This window comes from Dipodomys merriami, unplaced genomic scaffold, assembly GCF_024711535.1.
Source record: "Dipodomys merriami isolate MVZ:Mamm:240054 unplaced genomic scaffold, mDipMer1.0.p SCAF_3, whole genome shotgun sequence".
In the NCBI taxonomy this organism is placed as follows: Eukaryota; Metazoa; Chordata; class Mammalia; order Rodentia; family Heteromyidae; genus Dipodomys; species Dipodomys merriami.
Window position 1 is genome coordinate 38856551 of NW_027204492.1, and position 20454 is coordinate 38877004.

A 20454-nucleotide genomic window follows, 5' to 3' on the forward strand; every position below is an offset into this window, starting at 1 on the left:
ATGTCTAAGTGCATTCTGTTGTGGATTTCTCAGAGTTCATTGGTATACCAAGCTCTATATACGAAAATGTGACACAGTCAGATTGTATATTCCATGATCACACTTATATAAGAGCTCATTTATATTCATATTATTTATCTTATGCTCACAGTAGTTCTGAAGAACTAACTAGAAATTAATGAAAATAGGGTGGGTAGGAATGGGAATAGGGAATATTAATAGAAGCAATACTTCCTGTATGTATCTTTAAATGTAGTTTGATTTAAGGACCATATAAATGTTTCATATACTCAAAATTAGAATTGAACCAAAAATGATGGGAAGAAAGACAAGTACTAAAATTGAATACATTCTGAATCCAAATCTAACTAATTTATAATCTAATCACTCAGTTCCAATAACTTTCTGTGTCCTTAATAGCATGTCCAATATTACTGAGCCTTTATTTTCCTAGTACTGTGGTGAACTCAGGGCCTCACACTTGCTCAGCTTGCTTACTGGCCTGGCACTCTACTGCTTGAGCCACACTTTCAGCCCAGCCTTTTTGCTGGGTAATTGGAGTTGGAGTCTCCCTGACTTTTCTAAGTTAGCTTCAAAGTGCAAGTCCTTGAGTAGCCAGGATTATAGGAATGAGCCATTGTCACACAGATTCCATTGCTTTTTTATATTATTTTTCCTATAATTGAATTTCTTTCCAAATTAAAGTTACTACTTTTGAACTCTCTTGGTGTTTTCACCATTTTCACTGAGGGCTAGTGCCTGACACTAGGAAGGCATTTCAAAGGTTCAAAGAACTACATTACTAAACTTTCTCAATGAGGGCTTATTGTTACTTTCAGAATTATCTATATTACTACCATTTCATATATAGTAAAGCAAATGATATGTATATTAATAGCAATAGAAATCAAGATTTACATAGAAAAATAAGAGATATAAGTTGTTTTTTCTTTCTTTGTATATTTGCACCATAAATTTGAATCGTAAATATCAGTAATGAATTCTTATTTGTTGATTCTATACATGGAAAAGACCATTAAGCAGTGAGCCAGTAGAGTCAGTAACAGTGAGCACACATTAGGACCTAGATTTTGGTTTCTAAGTACCATTCCCAGTGAAAGATAGCAAATCTTCTTGAGGAATTCTCTGATCTCAGGTCTCTGGCAGAAAATGTGCAAGTAAGCTTAGGACTTTTTCTGCAAGAAAGTGAACATTGTTCAAAGAAGATGTTAATATCAGAACACAGGATTGCTTGAAGGATTCCCATTGTCTTATTGGGATGATTTTGACATGAAAAAGAAAAACAGTAATAGATCATAATACACTAAGGGGGAAACAACTTTCAAGATCACAGTGATGCTCCAAAGAGAAGAGAGAGGAAAGGTATAGGTGAAAGTCTTTACAGAAGCATGTCAACTAGTGATTTTAGGAGGAATTATAGAATTAGGAAGCTACCATAATAGTTTTCAGTGGAGTACTTTTATTAAGTTCACTTCGGTCCTGAATACCCTGCCTCATTTATAAATGTTTTAACTGTCAGTCATTTCACAGAAGAAAAACATATCAGCAGGAAATGGACCAAATACAGACTCTAAGTTATTTAGCTAATGTTTTTTAAAGACAGTTTTATTGCAGCATAATTTGCATGTGTCTTAATTGTACAGTTAAGTACATTGATCACAATTTTGTATCCCCAGTATTAACCGTTGATTCAAGCAAGAATCATCCAGAGTTTAAGATTATTGCATGGTATCAGAAATAATCACTTTACAGATTATAGATTTACATATTTACAGTTACAAAAGAGAAAATATGCCATTTCAAAAGCTATCTGACATGTATCACTTTAATAAAGTGGTCAAATATATGACTTCACCAAAAGTGGGATAATTTAATATTATGAGCGTTTTAATTTGATTGATCATTATACAATATCACTTATGCATATTATCAGACATTGTATAAGGGAGACATTTTAAAAGATAATTGCCTCTTGGACTCTTCAAAACTTGAATCACAAAACAAAAACATTAAAATCACTAAAATTACATTAAAAGAGATATAACAGTCAAGTCTGTTAGCTTAATTATATATTGGTTCAAAAAATTGCCTCTTGGACTCTTCAAAACTTCAGCCACAGAACAAAAAAATTTAAATTACTAAAATTACATTAAAAGAGATATAACAGTCAAGTCTGTTAGCTTAATTATATATTGGACCAAAACAAAAACAAAAGAAATATTTTGGATAATTCAGTAAATTGAGTATTGTTCATTTTTCTAGGTATGATAGTTAAGATTATGTAGAAAAATACCCCTTTTCTTGGAAAATGCAAGCTACATAATTTAGAGAATTTCCATGTATATAGTTTACTTTTAAGTAATTCAGCCAAAACCATTTATAAAGGAAATAAAATCTAGTAATTTGTGACAGGTGGGTTAATCTAGGTAAGAAATTTGCAAGTGTGTGATTCTTATTATTCTCTCAACTTTCCTTCAAGTCAAGGTATCACCCCTTCATAGGTACATGACCTTAATTGTTACTTAGTCTCTCTTTGTACCTGTATCATCATTTAAAAGATGAGGGATAATAGCTATCTTTTAAGTGCATTATAAAGATTAAAAGAAGCATTGTATGATTTTCTTAGAACAGTGCATGGCCCATGGTTGGTGGTCAGTGAATGTTAGTTGCAGAACTGGTTACCGGTTTTCAAAATGTACTATGTATATATAAGGGAGGGGAGTGAGGCAAGAGGGGTCATAGGGCTTAGAAGGTAGCTATTAAATATAATTTAGAGAAGACAGTTCCAGGTAGATTATCATTAAAAACCACTCACCTAGAATAGTTGTGAGACGAACCTAAAATATAGAAGAACATCAATAAGTGGAAAACACTAAAGAATGAGATTGTACAGTCTTCTTATCTGTGGCATATTTTTCTGCAGTAAACAGTGCTTTTTGAGTGGAGTTGAGAGGAGGGTGTCAAAAGGTAATTTATGCTGTGAAGAAAAAATACCGTGATTTTGCTCTTGGTAGGAATCCTCTTAGTCATAAAAGAAAGCTCAAGGCTCTCAGCCAATGTTTCTTTTATAAAATTAAAGTAGTTACAAGGGATTTACTTTATATAACTGAAGCAATTGTGGCTCAGAGAGGTCGAATAACTTCCTTTAGAACACAGCTAATGGGAGGTAGAGCTAGGACAAGAATCTAGATTTCCTTATTAGCAGGACAGTATTTGTTTTCTTTTGGTGTACTCTTAAAACAATTCTAATATAAGCATCTCTGGATATACAAACGAATTTCAGTCATGTTTCTAACAGTAAAGGACAAGGGTTTTTGAAGCATGATAGTGTTTTGTATGGGATATGAGATTTAGGAGTCTAGGTGAAGTTCTGAATCAACACAAATTAATAAGAATAATACAATAGGAAGTAATGATTACTGGGAATTTCTTTTGTGCTAAAAATTCATTTGAGCTGAAGAGACAATGAGATTTCATCAGGGTTGTCAACAGAGACAAGTCAAGCCATGATGAAGAATGGAGAAAGCCTAGTAATTCTTGATACTGCAGGCTTCTATTTTGCTATTTGCATCCAACAAGTCTTTCCTTTTCATCTCAGAAAATGACATGATCAAGAAATGGAGCATGACAGGGTTTAATTATGCTGTCTAAGAGATGCTTTTTCTTGTTGTTTTATTTTGATTTTTAATAGTTAATTGGATCATGTTGGCTGAAATTCAGTCTGTCGACTGAATTTTAACATTAAGGGAATCCATTTATTCACATTCAGATAATAGTTATAGAAAAACTAATGAATATGTTATTTGCAATACAAATACATTTTTACCAAAGAAAAATGTAACTTGTATACAAAATCAAATCTTTATTTTATAAGGTTGCTGGGAAATGCTTTCTTTGTGATTTAATATCTTTGATGCTGGCACAGATATTTCTAATATAAAACATAGCAACTATTATTCTAATAGAATCACATACTTAACTTAAAAAGCCAGCTTTTTAAAAGTGATGTTGATGTAATTAGCTAAGCTTGGTGTGGGAACTTACAACTTCAAACTTAGCTACTCAGAAGGTTGAACTCTAAGGATCGAGGTTCAAAGCCAGCCCAGGCAGAAAAGTCCATAAAACACTTCTCCAGATAACCACCAAAAGCCAGGGTAGAGCTGTGGCTCAAGTGGTAGATAATAACCTTGAGCAAAAGCCCTGAGTTCAAGACCCAGTACCAGAGGAAAAAAAGAAAGAAGAAAAAGAAGCTAATATGGACAGGCTATATACTATGTGATTCCACTTATAGTGATAAAACCACCCACCCAGAATCGTTGTGTAAAAGAAAAAGGGGAAACTGTGGAGACATTAAGAAGGTCTGGGGGAGGGATGAGTAGGAAAAACACAAATTTTTACATCAGTGAAAATAGATTGTATACATTTCATTGTAAATTTGCCCAAACCCAGAAAATGTACAAAACCAAGAGTAAACCATAGTGTAATTTATGGACACTGTGTGATGATACGTTAATGTAATTTCATCTGTTGGAACCAATGTACTACTCAGTTGTGAGATGTTGGTGTAAGAGAAGCTGTGCATTTATGGTGGCAAGAGGAACATGAATAATAGATTACACAGTCCAATCAATTTGACATCTTGAGCAAGTTGTAGTAAAACCAGGTCCTTTTGTCCTCTAACCTATGGAGAATCAATAATGATAGGACTGAAGCAGAGAGCATTAAACTAAGGGCTCTGGTAGCAAGTAGCTACCATTTATGAGATTTGATACCCACTGTTTACCATTATCTGTGCCTCCTTTCTCCGGGCTAGCATAGGCAATTCAAAGTTGATAGTAGCCATAGTCAGATACCATTTCCTCCTGTTGTCTTTCTATAAAAGGAAAAACAAACAATATTATTTCCAGGTTGGCTAGATGACAGTGCTGCAGTCACACATCTGTCTTCTGAGCTGGCAGTCACTGAAACTGCGGCAGTTCTAGCTCTGCTGGGACCACTTATGACAGGGTTGGCAGTCCAAGCTAAGCCAATTTGCTATTCATTTTAACTTTGTAAAGCTACTAGCTACTTTCTTTAGAGGAAGAGGTACATTGGAGGATACACATTTCCTGTTCTTCTTATACCAAACCACTGTCATATCTACTAATATTTATTGAGCACTAAAATAAAGGAACAAGTGGAAAATCCTATACTTGTCATTCATTACTTGAAAGTTCAATGAGCGTTTTCATGACATCTTAATACTTTCATGAGCGATCCCAGAACTTCAAGACTAAAGCATATTTTATCTATAATTATTTCAAGTTTTTGGGAATAGCCCCTCATAATTATTTAATATCTTCTTCCAACATTTAGACAGTTATTTAAGACAGAAAGAGGTACTCCTTGGAGTAATGTATAATTGCATAAAGTTGTAATGTTCCCAAAATACAATCCCATCCATGAGCACTGGGTTAAATGTCTATGACCACTGTATTTTTTTCACGTAAAATATGTATATAAAACACCTTTTAGGATCCACCTCTGTAAAGTGATGCAACTAAATGCTTCATTCTTACCCATTATTGATAGTTACTATTTGAAGAGATTGTTTCAAAATAGGGTGTTTTGTGTTTTATATATACATACAGACATATGTGTGTATATGTGTGTGTGTGTGTGTGTGTGTGTGTGTGTGTGTGTGTGTGTGTGTGTGTGTGTGTGTGTGTGTGCATGTGAGTATGTGTGCTTGCATGCCAGTCCTGGAGCTTTAACTCAGGATCTGTGCCCTTTCCTTTGAGCTTTTTGCTCAAGGCTAGTGCTCTAGCACTTGAGCCATGGCTCCACTTACAGCTTTTGGGGTTCTTAATTGGAGATGAGTCTCACAAACTTTTCTGCTTGGGCTGGCTTTGAACTATGATCCTCAGATCTCAGCCTCTTACAGGTATGAGCATCAGTGCCTGGTGATGTAAGATATTTTAAAGAAGTTTTGGTACACAGAAGAGATGGTTTCAGAAAATGCTGCTATTGATTGCTTGCAGTTTTCTCATCTGAAGAGCATCTGGTATTGGAAGGCCAAATGATGCCTTTGAATTCCTAGGAATGCCCTCTTCCTCCTTCAATCTCTAGAAAGGAATCTTATTTGCTGATCTAGGTTGTTTCTTTTACCTACTCCTTTTCTCAAATTCTTTGGAAATCATGATGACTTTAGTTGATTGGAGAGGTTATCTCTTGGTGTTCTGGAGTGTAATGTTCCACTTCAGGTACTTGAGAATTGAATGCCCTCTGCCAGAGATGTGGCAGGAACAAGAAGGCACTTCTGTTCACAAGGCTCACTTCCTGTCTCCCATTGCAGTTCACTGAAAGGTATTTTATGTCTCTCCTTTGTTTAGTGAGCCACTTGGTCATCTCTGCTCTTCTCTGTACAGACAAAATAGGTTTGTTATTACACCTTTGTCCCTTGTTTTGAAAGAACTTCTTGTAAGTTAGATTAGGGTACCAAGATTAGAATTAAGCAGGTCTTTCGTTCCTGTTAGGAGTGTATGATGGTTGACATTCTTAGGGCTCTTCTTCCCAAGCTTCCTCCTCTTTATGTAAATCCAGATTTGAGATACACTCAATGCATCTGCAAAATTAGATTTCTCACTAATCCTACTTATGTACATTTTGTGCCCAAATGAATTTCCTCAAACTGCAGAGCCTCCCCACATGAATTATATGCAGCATAATTTAAATCATTCCCAAATAGCAGAATCTATGTTGTTTGTGAGAAAGACACATTTTTTTCTCCAAAGTAATTTTCTTCCTGTGACTAAAAAATATAAACAGTAGAGCCTCACTATAATGCAATTTTAGGGACCACGTGCAATGACTACATCAAAGATGAATTCAACAGAGATATTTCATCAGTTAACTTTGTAGATGTCCTTCAGAACATGCTGAACATTTCAGTGAGGGGACAACATATAGTGTTATGTTGCATTGATAATTATTAGCTCAGTAATGTATTTTTGTTCCTTTTGGTAATACTGAGGTTGAACTCAACACCTCACATTTACTAAGCAAGTACTTTACCACTTATCTATACCCACAGCCCTTTTATTGTAGTTATTTTTTCATAGAGTTTCATATTTTTGTCTAAGTTGGCCTGGATCATGATTCTCTTATGGGCTGGGGTGCACCACCATGCCCAGCTTATTAGTTAAGATGAGGTCTCACTAATTTTTTTAACCTGGGCTGCCTATAAATTATGATCCTCTTGATCTCCTGAGTGTCATGGATTATAGGTGTGAACCACTATATATGGCCTCATATTTTCTATTAACACGAATTCATTATACATATCAATGAGTTTATAGTTCAATATAAGCACATGGTATATACTTTTCATTCACATGTTCCTGGCACACATGAAGTTTTCATGGTCCTTCACCATAACCAAGGTACAGACCAGTTACATGCCATACAGTGTTTTACCATGACCCAAACTTAACCCCAGTTCCTAATTCCTGGAAACTGCTAGTCTAGTTGTTTGTAAAATTTTATCATTTTGTCATATCATATAAAAAAATCACACAGCATGTAAAATTTTGGGATTGGCTTTTTTTTTTCATTCAGCAAAAGAGCCATCTTTTTTTCATTCCCAAAAGAGCCATCTGAGTTGCTATGTGTTCTTAGCAGTTTGATCTTACGTATTGCTAAGTAGGATTCTATGGTATGAGCATACCATTTTGTTTAACCTTGTGTTGCAGGACATCTGTGCTACTTCAAGTTTATAGTTATTATGACTAAGCCTGCTATGAACATTTATTCCCAGATTCTTGTGTGAACTTATAGTTGCATTTCTCTGGGATAAACGTCCCAGAGTAGAATTGCTCAGTCACATGGGAGTACATGTTTAGTTGGTTAAAAAAATACTTTGAAGATATCAATTTATTTTTTAACTCTTATTATAAAGATGATGTACAGAGGGGTTATCATTTCATAAGTCAGGTGAGAAGTACATTTCTCTTTGGACAATGTCACCCCTTCCCTCACTCTCTCCCAGTTACATGTTTAGTTTTATGAGACAGATTTTTTTTCCTTTTTTGTCAGTCATGGAGCTTGAACTCAGGGTTTCGGTGCTGTCCTTGAGCTTTTATGCTTAAGGCTAGTGTTCTACCACTTTGAGCCATAGTCTCACTTTCACTTTTCCGGTGATTAATTGGAGATCGTCTCATGGACTTTTCTGCCTGGTCTGACTTTGAACCACGATCCTCAGATCTCAGCCTCTTGGGTAGGAAGGATTATAGGTGTGAGCCACTAGTTCCCAGCGACATGTTTAGTTTTATAAGAAATTTCTATACTGCTTTTCACAAGGGATATACTATCTTATGATCTCATTATTTATGTAAAATTAATGATGTTTTTATCCTTACCAGTATTTGGTGTTTCCAGTATTTTAAATTTTATTCCTGAGATGGATGTATAGAGATGTCAATACAGTTTTTAAGTTGCATTTCCATGATGTCTAATGATGCTGAACTTTTTTTATTGTGATTTCTTGCTATTAGAATATCCTTTTCTGTGCCTATCTTCTAATTATTTTTGTTCAGTTTTACAAGTACTTCATATATTCTGTATGCAAGGCCTTTATCAGATATATGGCTTGTAAATACTGTTTCCCAGTCTTTAGCATATCTATTTATCTTCTTAGTAGTTTTATTTACAGAACAAATGGTATTGATTTTGATGATGTCTAATTTATCAATGTTTTCATTTAATGTTTTTGGCACTTTTAGAGTCTTGAGCTCTGGGCCTTGTGCTTGTTAGGCAGGTGTGCTACTGCTGAGACATGCTTCCAGTCCTTTTTATGCTGCTCCTTTTGAAATAAGGTCTCAATTTTTGCACAGCTGAATGGTGATCTACCTGTTTATACAATCTTTCTTCTACTTAAACGGAGTCTTGCAAATTCCTTCCTCCTTCACTTCCTTTTCTCCTTCCTTCCTTCACTCAGGTTGGCCTGAAACTTCAATTCTCTTCAGGCTCCTATGTAGCTAGGATAACAGATGTATGTCACTGTGCCTCGCTATTGGTTGAGAAGAGGTCTTGAATGTATTCCCAGAATGGCCTCAAATCTTGACATTTGTTGCTAATACTTTAAAAACACAGTATTGTGTGTGTGTGTGTGTGTCTCTGTGTGTGTGTGTGTGTGTGTGTGTTGATCTTAAACCCTTTGGTGCTGCTGGACTCAATTATCAGTTCTTGGAGCTTTTGTTGGATTTGTTGGGATTTTCTACATAAGCAGTTTATGATATCTGAAAATAAATACATTATTATATCTGTAAATAAATATAGTATTATTTCTTCCTTTCCAAGGGAAGGATATCATTTGGATTTTGTTGTTGTTGTTGTTGTTTTGTTTTGTTTTGTTTTGCCCTGACTAGAACTTCCAGTGCACTGTGAATAATAGCAGCATCCTTGGTTTTTCTCTTATCCTCATGTGGAAAAGACTTCAGACTTTCCTGTGAGGTATGCTAGCTGTAGGGTTTTTGTAGATGCTTTCTGTCAAATTCAGGTACTTTCTCTCTGTTCCTAACTAGCTGAGTTTTTTTTTAATGAGTAAGTATTGGATTTTGTCAATCTTTGTCTTCATTAGTTGATGTATAATTTTTCTTTAATTCACTGAGATACAGTTGATTTCACTGATGCATTTGAAATTTTGAGTCAGTCATATATATTATGTGGAAGAATATGTACTTGATCTTGGTTTATAAATTCTTTGAAAAATCATTGGATTTGGCTTGTTAATATTTGGTTAAGGATTTTAAATGAGATTTTTTAAGTGTCTGGAGATGTATTGGTCTGTAATCTTCATTTGTATTCTTTGGTTAGTTTTGTTAGGTTAATATTGTCCTCTTTTTATAAAAGGATTTGTGAAGCAATGGTTTCAGTTCTTTAAATGTTTAGTAGATACTAAACATTTTCTTGGGTCTGTATATTTCGGTTTTGGCAGCTTTTAAATTACAAATTCAATTTTTGGTGTTTCTTGGACTAAGCAGATTATCTATTTCATCTTGGTTCAATTTCCATTGATTGTGGGGATTTTTGAGGAGTTAGTGTATTTCTGCTAGGTTGTTGAATTTGTAAGTATAAAGTTGTTTATTGAATTTCCTTTTTATCCTTTCAATTGCTTTAGAATTTACAGTGATATATCCTGTGTCTTTCCTGATATTGGTGATTTATGTTTTCTCTGGTTTTTTTTCTCCCTTGCCTAGAGGTTTGCTAATTTTATTGATTTTTTTTCCTTAAAGAAATAGCTTTTGGTTTCATTGATTTTTTTTTTCTCCTGTGGTGTTTCTGTTTGCAGTCTTATTGGTATCTTCTCTTGTCTTTATTATTGTCTTCCTTCTGTTTGCTTCTGGGTAATTTTACCCTTTTTCTATTTCTTAAAGTAGGAATTTCAGATAATTGATTTGAGACCTTTATTTGAACAATATTTGCTTTTAAGTCATTTCTGATAATTATCAATGTTTGAATGCTAGTTCACTGACCTATAACACTGCCATACTCTATTTTACTAATTGAAATGAATTCAGTATTTCCCTGTTATGATGTTGTCTGTCAATTTGTCATATATAGCCTTTATGTACTAAGTTCCTATTTTTTCCAGAGCTTTTGTTGTGAAGGGATGTTGAATTTTGTCAAAGGCTATTTATGTACTTATTGATGAATATGTGATTTTTGTCTTTCTGTGTATTGTATTATGCTCATCAATTTGCATGTGTTGGACTATGGATGAATCCCAAGAATGGAACTTACTGTCTTCCTTTTTCATTCAGCTATTTATTTTGTATTGGCTTTGAATTTGTACATGTTCTATTTAAGTAGGTTGATTATTCTTATCATTCTTTTGAATTCATTGTTTGTGATTTCATCTACTTTACTGTTGTTCAAGTCTTTTATTGTGAAATTGTTGACTTTTGGAAGAGACATGTTGCCTTCTGGGTTTTTTTTCATAATAGTTATGTTTCTGCACTGGAATTTAAGCATCTGGGGTCAAGTCTTTGGTTGAGGATTTAAATCTCCTGTGTTCTTTTAGTTGAAGTGTTTACAAATGTTTAGGCAGTAGCCTATTTGTGGTATAGTTTCTTACCGTGATGTGGGTATTTGTCAAACATTTGCCTGATATTCTGAAGACATTGGGTCCAAAAAGAAATAATAGCAAAGCTAAAAATAAGGCAAACAAAATTTAATAAAAACCTACAATGGTTATTAAAAAATAAGAACCTGTCAACATCCAAGAGATAGAGCAAGAAAGCTACCCTCTTTTTTCTTTGTTTGGTTAACTTGTAGGTAAGTTACCAGGCACGTATTAGTTGGCCCTCTGTTTTCCTTAGTGGTGTTCTCTTGTAATCCAAAGGTGGATGGTTATGTGGAAAAAACAGGATGAGGTTATTTGTAGCCTGTACACTGGCAAATTTGAGTCTCTGGGTTCTTTAATTATCTTGACTTCTTCATTTATGTGGGTGTTTTCCTTAAGGAAAATATTAAGTTCCTACAAAGAATCCTTAAGTTGCAGATGATGTACTCTGATGTGGATCTGTTTCACCTACTGAGCCTGGTATTGGTGAGATTTTCTCAGTTTGAGGCTATTTTCTTACATTAGAGTTCTTCTTATTTCTCTGTTATATGTTCTTTCCTGTAATACTCTACATTTCTATTCTTTCCTATCTTTTCTTTGTATTTTTGCTAAATTTTGTGGCTGTGCTCAAGTTATTTTTGTTATTTTTAGTGGGATTTTTTTTTGTTTTTTGTTATCTGGGGTTTTGTTTTGTTTTTGCTAGTCTTGGGGCTTGAACTCGGGGCCTGAGTGCTATCCCCGAGCTTCCTTTGTTCAATGCTAGTGCTCTGCCACTTGAACCACAACTCCACTTCCAGGTTTTTTGGTAGTCTATTGGAGATAAACTCCCAGGGTGGCTTTGAGCCGCAATCCTCGGACCTTAGCCTCCTGAGTAGCTAAGATTACAGGTGTGAGCCACAGACATCCAGCTGTATTTAACTTGTTTCTTTTTTATTGATCTTTGCTTGCTGCCTAATACAGCAAGAACTATGCTGTATTGGGATGGTGTGTATGTGTATTTTTTGAATAGAATTCTGTTCTTTGTGGATTCATGAAGCAGTCACAATGTTTATTTCATGTATTCATAAAATAACAGAATAAGGATACTAATTTTTTTCAAAAAGCACTTTATTCTTAATAGTGTTTCTTTTAACATTTTTATCTTTCTATTCTGTTTTAGTTATTATCATATTAAGATACTTTCCTCAGATGTCTGGTACTTTTTGATTATTCATAATAAAAATGATAAGCTAAATGTTTTAGTTTTGTTAAGTGGGCTTATTATTAGCATAAGATTATTTAGTTAAATCTTGGAGGACCTACGAACATTATCTTTTTTTGTGCTAGTCCTAGGGCTTGAACTTAGAGTCTCAATGCTGTACCTGAGTTTTTTTGCTCAAGGATATTGCTCAACTGAGCCACAGTTCTACTTCCAAGTTTTTGGTAGTTAATTGGAATCTCACAGTCTTCCTACTCAGGCTGGCTTCAAATTGTGATCCCAAGAACTCAGCCTCCTGAGTAGCTAGGCATGAGCCACCTGTGCCTGGCAGGATTTTTCTCTTTTTCTGGTCAAATTCTCTAAAGAAGAAACTTCCAGCTTTTAGCTAGAGATTAGTAAGTATAGTGTTAGCCCAGTATTCTTGGAACTGTTAGAGAGGGAACTGGAAACTTTTATGTTCAGTGTTCAGGCTTTATAAACCCTTGTAAATATTTATTTAATCCATACTTTTGGTATAGAATCCTTGCCCTTTCCTTGTTCTTCCTTCCCTGATCCAGGACTTATCTGGTTCACAGTCTTCAATGCAAAATCATCTGCAGAACCTGGGTAGGAAGAATCATCCAGAAACAGGATGTGGAGGAGAGGAGTGCTCGGCTTCTTACTCATTTATAATCTGGTTTTCAGCTCCTCTTTCAATGCTACTTTAAATTACCTAGTTCTACTAACTCTGTGTCTTTTCTAGAGTTCTTTAGTATAAATCCTGTGGCAATTTTGCAAGATTTGGTTTTGCAGTTATTTTTCTCCTTGTGGTTTTGCTTTTGCCTCTTTTATAACGGTATATTAGAATGTAGCAGGGGTAAATGTATGGATTTAATCTTTAGGGACCTTAATGGTCTCCTTCCTCATCTTAACTTATTCCAATTTACTTTCACACTGCAATCAATTGATCTTCATAAAATGTTGTTCTGTGTTCTCATCATCTCTTTATTTAAAACCCCTCTACTTTTGATTGTCTAATGATGAATTCTAGTTCCTTGCATAATATACAGTGTACCCTAAAGTATAAGCTAAAAACTACCCATCTCTACATCCTCATCTTTTGTTTTCAAAATGGTATCTTATTTTTGAAAACACATAATATTCTTTCCTGTTACATATTTTCAATGTTTGTTCAGTTTCCTCTCTCTAGAGTACCTCACCCCATCATTTTCTGACTGGTTCCCACATTAAGATGTAATTTCAGAGCCATCTCTTCTAGGAAGCATTCCTTACCTTATTCTAATAATTGTTTATCCTCTCCATTTACATTCATACTGTGTCTACATACCACATAATCAGCATTTATCACAACATTGCAGTTATATATTTATATGACTCTTTACTTAAAATTGAGCTTCTACATAAAAATTTTGCATTTATTATATTTACATTTTCAGTATTTAGCTATGTCTGGTATGAACTTCTGGTCCAGGATATGTTTTCCATTTATTTGTTCTCTGGTAGGCACATAGCATACTATATCCAGCTTTTGATGGAGAAAGATATATAAAGCTGACAGGCAGTGTACATGAATATCTTTTGATGTTTAATGGATGCTAAATATTTGCCTGTATTATTATACCATCTTTTAAAAATTAATAAACCACTGTTAAACATTGGTTAATATTCCAAAGTTCTTTTATTATTTTAAATTGTGCTGAAGTCAACCTAGCTGTAGGTAAATTTTAATTTACCTACATGATTACTGATATAAGTATACTTCTTACAAGCTAAAAAGTTGTATATGTATATACTCTGTGTGTGTGTGTGTGTGTGTGTGTGTGTGTGTGTGTGTGTGTGTGTGTGTGTGTGTGTGTGTGTGTGTGTGTGTGTGTGTGTGTGTGTGTGTGTGTGTGTGTGTGTGTGTGTGTGTGTGTGTGTGTGTGTGTGATTCCTGGGGCTTGAACTTAGGGCCTGGGCTCTATTCCTGAGATTTTTTTTCTTTGCTCCAGACTAGTGCTCTACCATTTGAGTCACATCTCCAATTCTAGCTTTTTGGTAGTTAATTGGAGTCTCATGGGCTTTCCTGCTGGGACTGGCTTTATACCACAATCCTCAGATCTCAGCGTCCTGAGTAGTTAGGATTACAGGCGTGAGCCTGTGCATATTTTAAAAGCTTCTGATATGTATTTTCTTTCAGGTAAATTATACTAATTTGTATTTCCACCATATTGTATTTCCTCTTACCTGTTTGCGGTTTCTGCCCTGTCCAATCCAAAATCTGAGATAACCACTGAGATAACCTTTCTGTCTTTGTAGATTTACTCTTTTTAGAGAATTTATAGAAATGAAATCAGATTTATATGTGGCAACCAGTAGTGCATGTCTGGCTTCTTGCACTTGAGATAATATTTTCACTGTTCATTCATGTTGTTATACATTCAGCACTTCATTCCTTCATTGCTGTGTCCATTTTATGGACTCACATTTTGTTTCTTGAGAATGAAATTTTTTCTTAGTTTCATATTCTGCATAATCATTTTTAATAATGCCAAGATGTATATGGCATATTACTTTCTGCAAGTGTTAACTACTATTACCATTTTGTTTCTAGGGGGGTATATAATTTATTACACTGACAGAAACCAATCCTGGTCTAGGGACCAGGACTCTTAAGTGCCTTGGTGCAGTTACTTGCTCTTAAGGAATTGGAATCTTAAAACATTTTAAAATATGTTACTACAGAAATCATCTTGAGAATTCAATTAGAGGACATGACAAAATGTTTATAGTAAGGTTTTCTTAATAATGCTGACTTGTGTTTCTTGACATTGTATTGATTTTTTAGATTGTTATAAATGTCCTCTTTTGCATTTAATATGTATCAATCAGCAAATTAGTAGATTGTGCTTATGTTGACATTTTGGATCTCAAGTTAATGGTTTGTTGTAATGCTCATTTGTGTTTTCATCACATTAAAACTGTTATCTGGGGTTCACAATTGCACCCTGCAGTTAGTTATTACAACAAATGGAGGATTTATTTTGCCAGGCTCAACATACTGTTTTCCTAGCAGACAACCACTATTTAAATTACTTGTTCCTAAAGTGTAATCTTGCAGAATGTTTATTTTTTATAAGTTAAGATAAAATATCATACTTTAAAAACAGAATAAACATTAGGGCTGCTCCAGTTGGCTGGGGGAAAAAAAGAAAGCCAATGCTTAAATTTTTTAGTTTTTGCTTTATAAAATTTTTCTTATTTTGTAAGCACTGGTTATTGCTATCCACTAGTAAGCATTACTGGACACAGCAAATAACCAGATTTACTTGTGCATGTTGGTAGAGAGACTACATTATAATACTTATTTCGACAACTTATTTTAATGTGAGAAACATACTATGTTATTATAATGGCATTTTCTAATACACTGCCCCTAACCAAATTTAAGAACCAGCAAGTCAAGTAAACTATTAGAAAGGAATAAATATGTAAATATACTTTTTTTTGGTGGTACTGGGGATTGAACTCATGGCCCCGAGATTACTGGGCAGGTACTCTACCACTAGAACCACACCTCCAGCCCTTTTTATGCCTTGATTATTTTCAAAGTAGTGTTTCACTTTATTCTGGGGCCAACCTGGGCTATGATCCTTCTACTTGTGCTTCCCACTGTAGATGACAGGCTTATGTCACTGTGCCTAGCCTTTGTGCTTCCCTTGTAGCAGGAATAACAGGCATGTATCACCACACCTAGATATTAATTGAGATAGAGTCTTGTGAACTGTTATGCCCATGCTAGCCTTAAATCTCTTTCTCTCCACCTCCCAAGAAACTAGGATTACAAGCTTGAGCAACTGTGTATGGCCAATATATGACTTATTTTTTCTTGTTTGTTTGTCTCTTTTTCTCTCTTTTTCTTTGTTTTTATGCATTTTGTTTTGGCAGTACTAATATTTAAACTCAGGGCTCATGCTCAACTGATGCTCTACTCATTGAGCCACACATCCAGGCCTGATTTTTGATGGTAGTTTTAGAGACAGAGTCTCATGGACTTTTTCTGCCTGGGCTGGATTTAAATCTTCATCCTTCAGATCTCAGCCTCCTTCATACCTAATATTATAGGTATGAGCCACCAGCAACTGGCCAGTGGCCTTATAAGTAGCTAAGAACCATTCAAATCTATACCATCAATTAAATTGTGATATTAGGCTACAAAGAATAAAAAATGAAAACCAAGAATAACCAAAAAATGTTAACTTCAAAACTTCAGACAATTGATATGTGAAGTTTTTTTTTTTTTTTTGTGGTAGTCCTGGGGCTTGAATTCAGGACCTGGACATTGTCCCTGAGGTTCTTTGCTCAAGGCTAGCACTCTTATACTTGAGCTCCACTTCTGGGTTTTTGCTGGTTAATTGGAAGGACTTCTTGCCTGAGCTGGTTTTGAACTCAATCCTCAGATCTCAGCCTCCTCAGTAGCTTGGATTACAAGCATGAGCCACTAGCACCTAGCTGATATGTAAAGTTTTTAATCATTGTTAAGGAAGGATGTATTATTATGTTTCTTTAATATTTTGACCTCAGATTAATGATTGTGTACATTTCTCTCCTTATAGGCATGATGAATATGAAGGTAGAAGAGTTAACAGCAAAAACGTGATATGAAGATTGCATTTGATTGAGCTAGCATGTTCAATCTGGATTGTTCATTGCCCATGGGTTATGATGATGCTAAGTACAGTAGTGTTTACACTTACTAATCTTTTATTGCAATAAGCTATATGTTTGTATGTGTTTTTCATTCAAATACTGTGCTGTTTAGAATTATGCTCATTAATTTTGCTTTTGGAATTATGTAAAAAACCATTTTAAGTTTTTTGTCAACATAATACTGAGTTAAATGTGGGTTCTCTGTGCATAGTGTATACCATACTCTCCTGCATCCCACATACTATCAATATAATGTATCTTCCACCCTACCCTATGTGAATTATGAAGTCATGTCTGCCAAAAATAGCATGCCAACCATCTTTTAAAATGTGCTAATTATGTTCAGTATTAATGGTTAGATGCTATAAATCTCTGTGGTCAGTGACATTTGCTCTCCACAGCTTGACATGATTTGTATCTGTAAGAAAACAGTATGGACAATTCAAAGAAGTGTATTATGACTTACAATAATGTAGAAATTCTGAGAAGAAAGCAATAAGGTGGTTATGGGATTTGAATTATGATTTTCTGTTTTGCTTTTTGTTCATGGTACTAAGGATGAAAGCCAGGGCTGCACATGTACACTATCAACACTAAACAACTAGACTATACCTCAGTCCTGAATTAGGTTATTTTTAAAACGTGAGATTCAGGTAATTTAGTTATTTTTTTTATTATATTGATATCCTCGTGTTTTGTTGTTAGCGTATGATTTGTAACTGCTGCTTTTGTGTATTTTTTGTTTTTCAAGAAAAACCCTTCTTTTAAGCCGTGGAACATACTTTTATTTTGTATTTGACTTAAGTCACAAATGCACAATATTTTTAAATTTAAAGTAAAATACTTGGAAGTTTTTAAGTGGCTGAGATGAATTTCTTTTGCTCTGAGCACATGTGAATGTAATGACAATTTACACAATAGGAAGAAAATATTTTTGAAATGATTATTGGTGATGGTTAGTCTAATGTATAGACTAAATGCCAGAATTCATATGGTCTGACTTTTAACTATGTAAAAGGAGCAACTACTTATTTAGGTAAGTTTTGTCATCCCTCAAAACTAAAATAAGGTGAAAATAATCCAGGCCATTAAATCTTCTAAAGTTCTGTTGGTGAACATAACTTTTGAGATTAGTATACTCAAAATTTTCAGTTGAGTATGAAGACATTTCCCCAATTGTCTGTAAATATTCACCTCCGATCACATAGCTAGTATATAAGTTAAGTTCCACATTCAGTAAGAGAATATAGTATTTTGGAAGAAATTCTGATTGACATCTTGTGTCTGCCTAATTAATTGGACAAATAACTTCATTTGGGGCATTATATTTTGTCAGCAAAATGAAAGAATTGGTTCATATTGGTTCATTTTCTCAAGTGTTTTGTGAGAATACATTCATTTTCATGTTACCAATGTTTTGAGGTGCACATAAGTGTTCTTCTTAGTACTACCAGAGAACTTACTACAAATTTCCTAAGTAAAATAAAGAAGAAGCTAAAGGCCTGCCTGCTGTGTCTTGTTGCTCTGTCTCTACTGTGAAGTGTTTTTTTTTTTCTAGTACATAGAAGGTGCTGGAGAATGTCAGGTGGCTTCTATATCAGTCTACTAATGCTTTAGGATTTACTGGAGAGGCTCAGTGTACTGTGTTGAATTTGGAGACTTAGATATATGTCCTTGTTGAACAAATATTCATTTTGAAAGGTTAGAAATTACGCATTTTTTTTTTACCAGTAATGTTAAGGCAACCTTTTCGTAAAGCCCAGAAATTTAAAATCCCTCTTAACCAACTAATATATTAGCTGAAAACAAGTTTATTGGGTTTGGGAGTCACACTGAGATTTGAAGTCAGGGCTTCACCCTTGCTAGGCAGGCACTATACTCCCCCGGCACCCCCAACCCTGTTTTTTGTTGTTGTTGTTTTTGAGCTATTGGGTCTGACTTCCTGCTCAACCATGTGCCTGTAACACAATCTACCTATTTTTGGCTTCCCATCATAGCTGGTATGACAGGTATGCACCAACAAGTCCAACTTCCCTCTGTTGAGATGAAATCTCAACTTTTCTCCCCAAGCTGGCCTGGAACCACTATCTTCCTAATCTCAGTTTCCCACATTGCTTAAGATGACAGGCATGTGCCTACTTAGGATGACTGTCCTGTGCTACTACAGTGCCCAAATATGGATTGAAAAGAGAGCCTTGATCTCAGCCTTCTGATTAGGTGTACAGCTGTGAGCCTGGTGCCCAGCTGAGAAGTCTAAATTTTTCAATATTAATACTTTTTATATAACTATTTTGCTTTGTGTATGTGCACACACACATATACACAGATCCACTTTCAGTTTTTTTTGGTGGTTAATTGGAGATAAGAGTGTCATATCATGGACTTTCCTGACTGGGTTGGTTGCAAACCATGATCCCCAGATCTTAGCCTCTTGAGTGGTTAGGATTACAGGCATGAGCCACTGGCGCCTGACTGCATATCTATTTTGATACTTTAAAAAGATGCTGTGTTTATTTTGCTTTTACCAGCACTTATGCTATCTCAGGGGAATTTAAAATATGCACAGTTGTTAATCTATTAGTTGATGAGGACACTCAAGAGATATTTTTGTTTTTCTTAACATCTTCCATATGTTGGAATTACTCTTTATTTTTATTTATTTACTTACATATTTGGTCATAGTTTAACAGCAAAATTGTGCAAAAAGAGAATTCTCATTTACTTCCAACCATACACATACATATATCTCCTACCATTGATATAACACACCAATATGATCCATGCTTTATAATTGATGAATATATGATGAGAATCATTATCATCCAAAGTCCATGTTTAAACAAGGTTTCACTCTATTTATTACTAGTTTACATTAGTTATGCAGTAGAGTAGTTCATTGTTACATTTTCACATAGAATTGCTTTATAATATATTCATCAGAAGTATGCTGCCAATAAAACACCTCAGAAGGACAAATTCTGAAAATAAATATGTTGAGGAGTATGTGTCTTAACCTTGTTTAATTATGAGAAAAACAAATAAATACTTTTCAGTTGTCATAAATTCTTCTGGGGTAAATTCGTGGAAGTACTTCCCAGTGAGTTTCCTGTGCCCATGGATTTTATCTACATATCTGAAAGCTTTTCATACACTGATATCTTTTTGATGTGTGATGAGGGATGCTGTGGTAAACAGCTAGTGTTAACAGGGTTAAAAAGTTTGGTAGAGTTAATGACAGCCTGATTTTTCCTTCTAGTACTATTTTCTGAATGCCCCTACCTCCCTACCATTTGGGCTGGCATACAGTTCCATTCAGGTGCATCCAGTACTGATGACCTTGTTTTCCAGTCATAATTCCACAGCTCTGAGTATATCTTTTAGCTAGTCATTCTCCACTTATTCCACCTACTGGATCAGTAATGTGATGTGTCTCACTTAGGCACCA

At 34.7% G+C, this 20454-nt stretch overlaps 1 protein-coding gene across 1 annotated transcript in view; it reads left to right on the forward strand.

Moving 5' to 3' along the window:
- Window positions 1-18506, forward strand: part of Nup62cl (nucleoporin 62 C-terminal like) — a 60458-nt gene extending 41952 nt beyond the window's left edge. The window contains exon 8 of the mRNA XM_070039330.1: window positions 16916-18506. The gene's annotated coding sequence lies outside the window, so the exon portion shown is untranslated. The remainder of the gene's footprint in view (window positions 1-16915) is intronic.
- Window positions 18507-20454: the final 1948 nt, after the last annotated feature.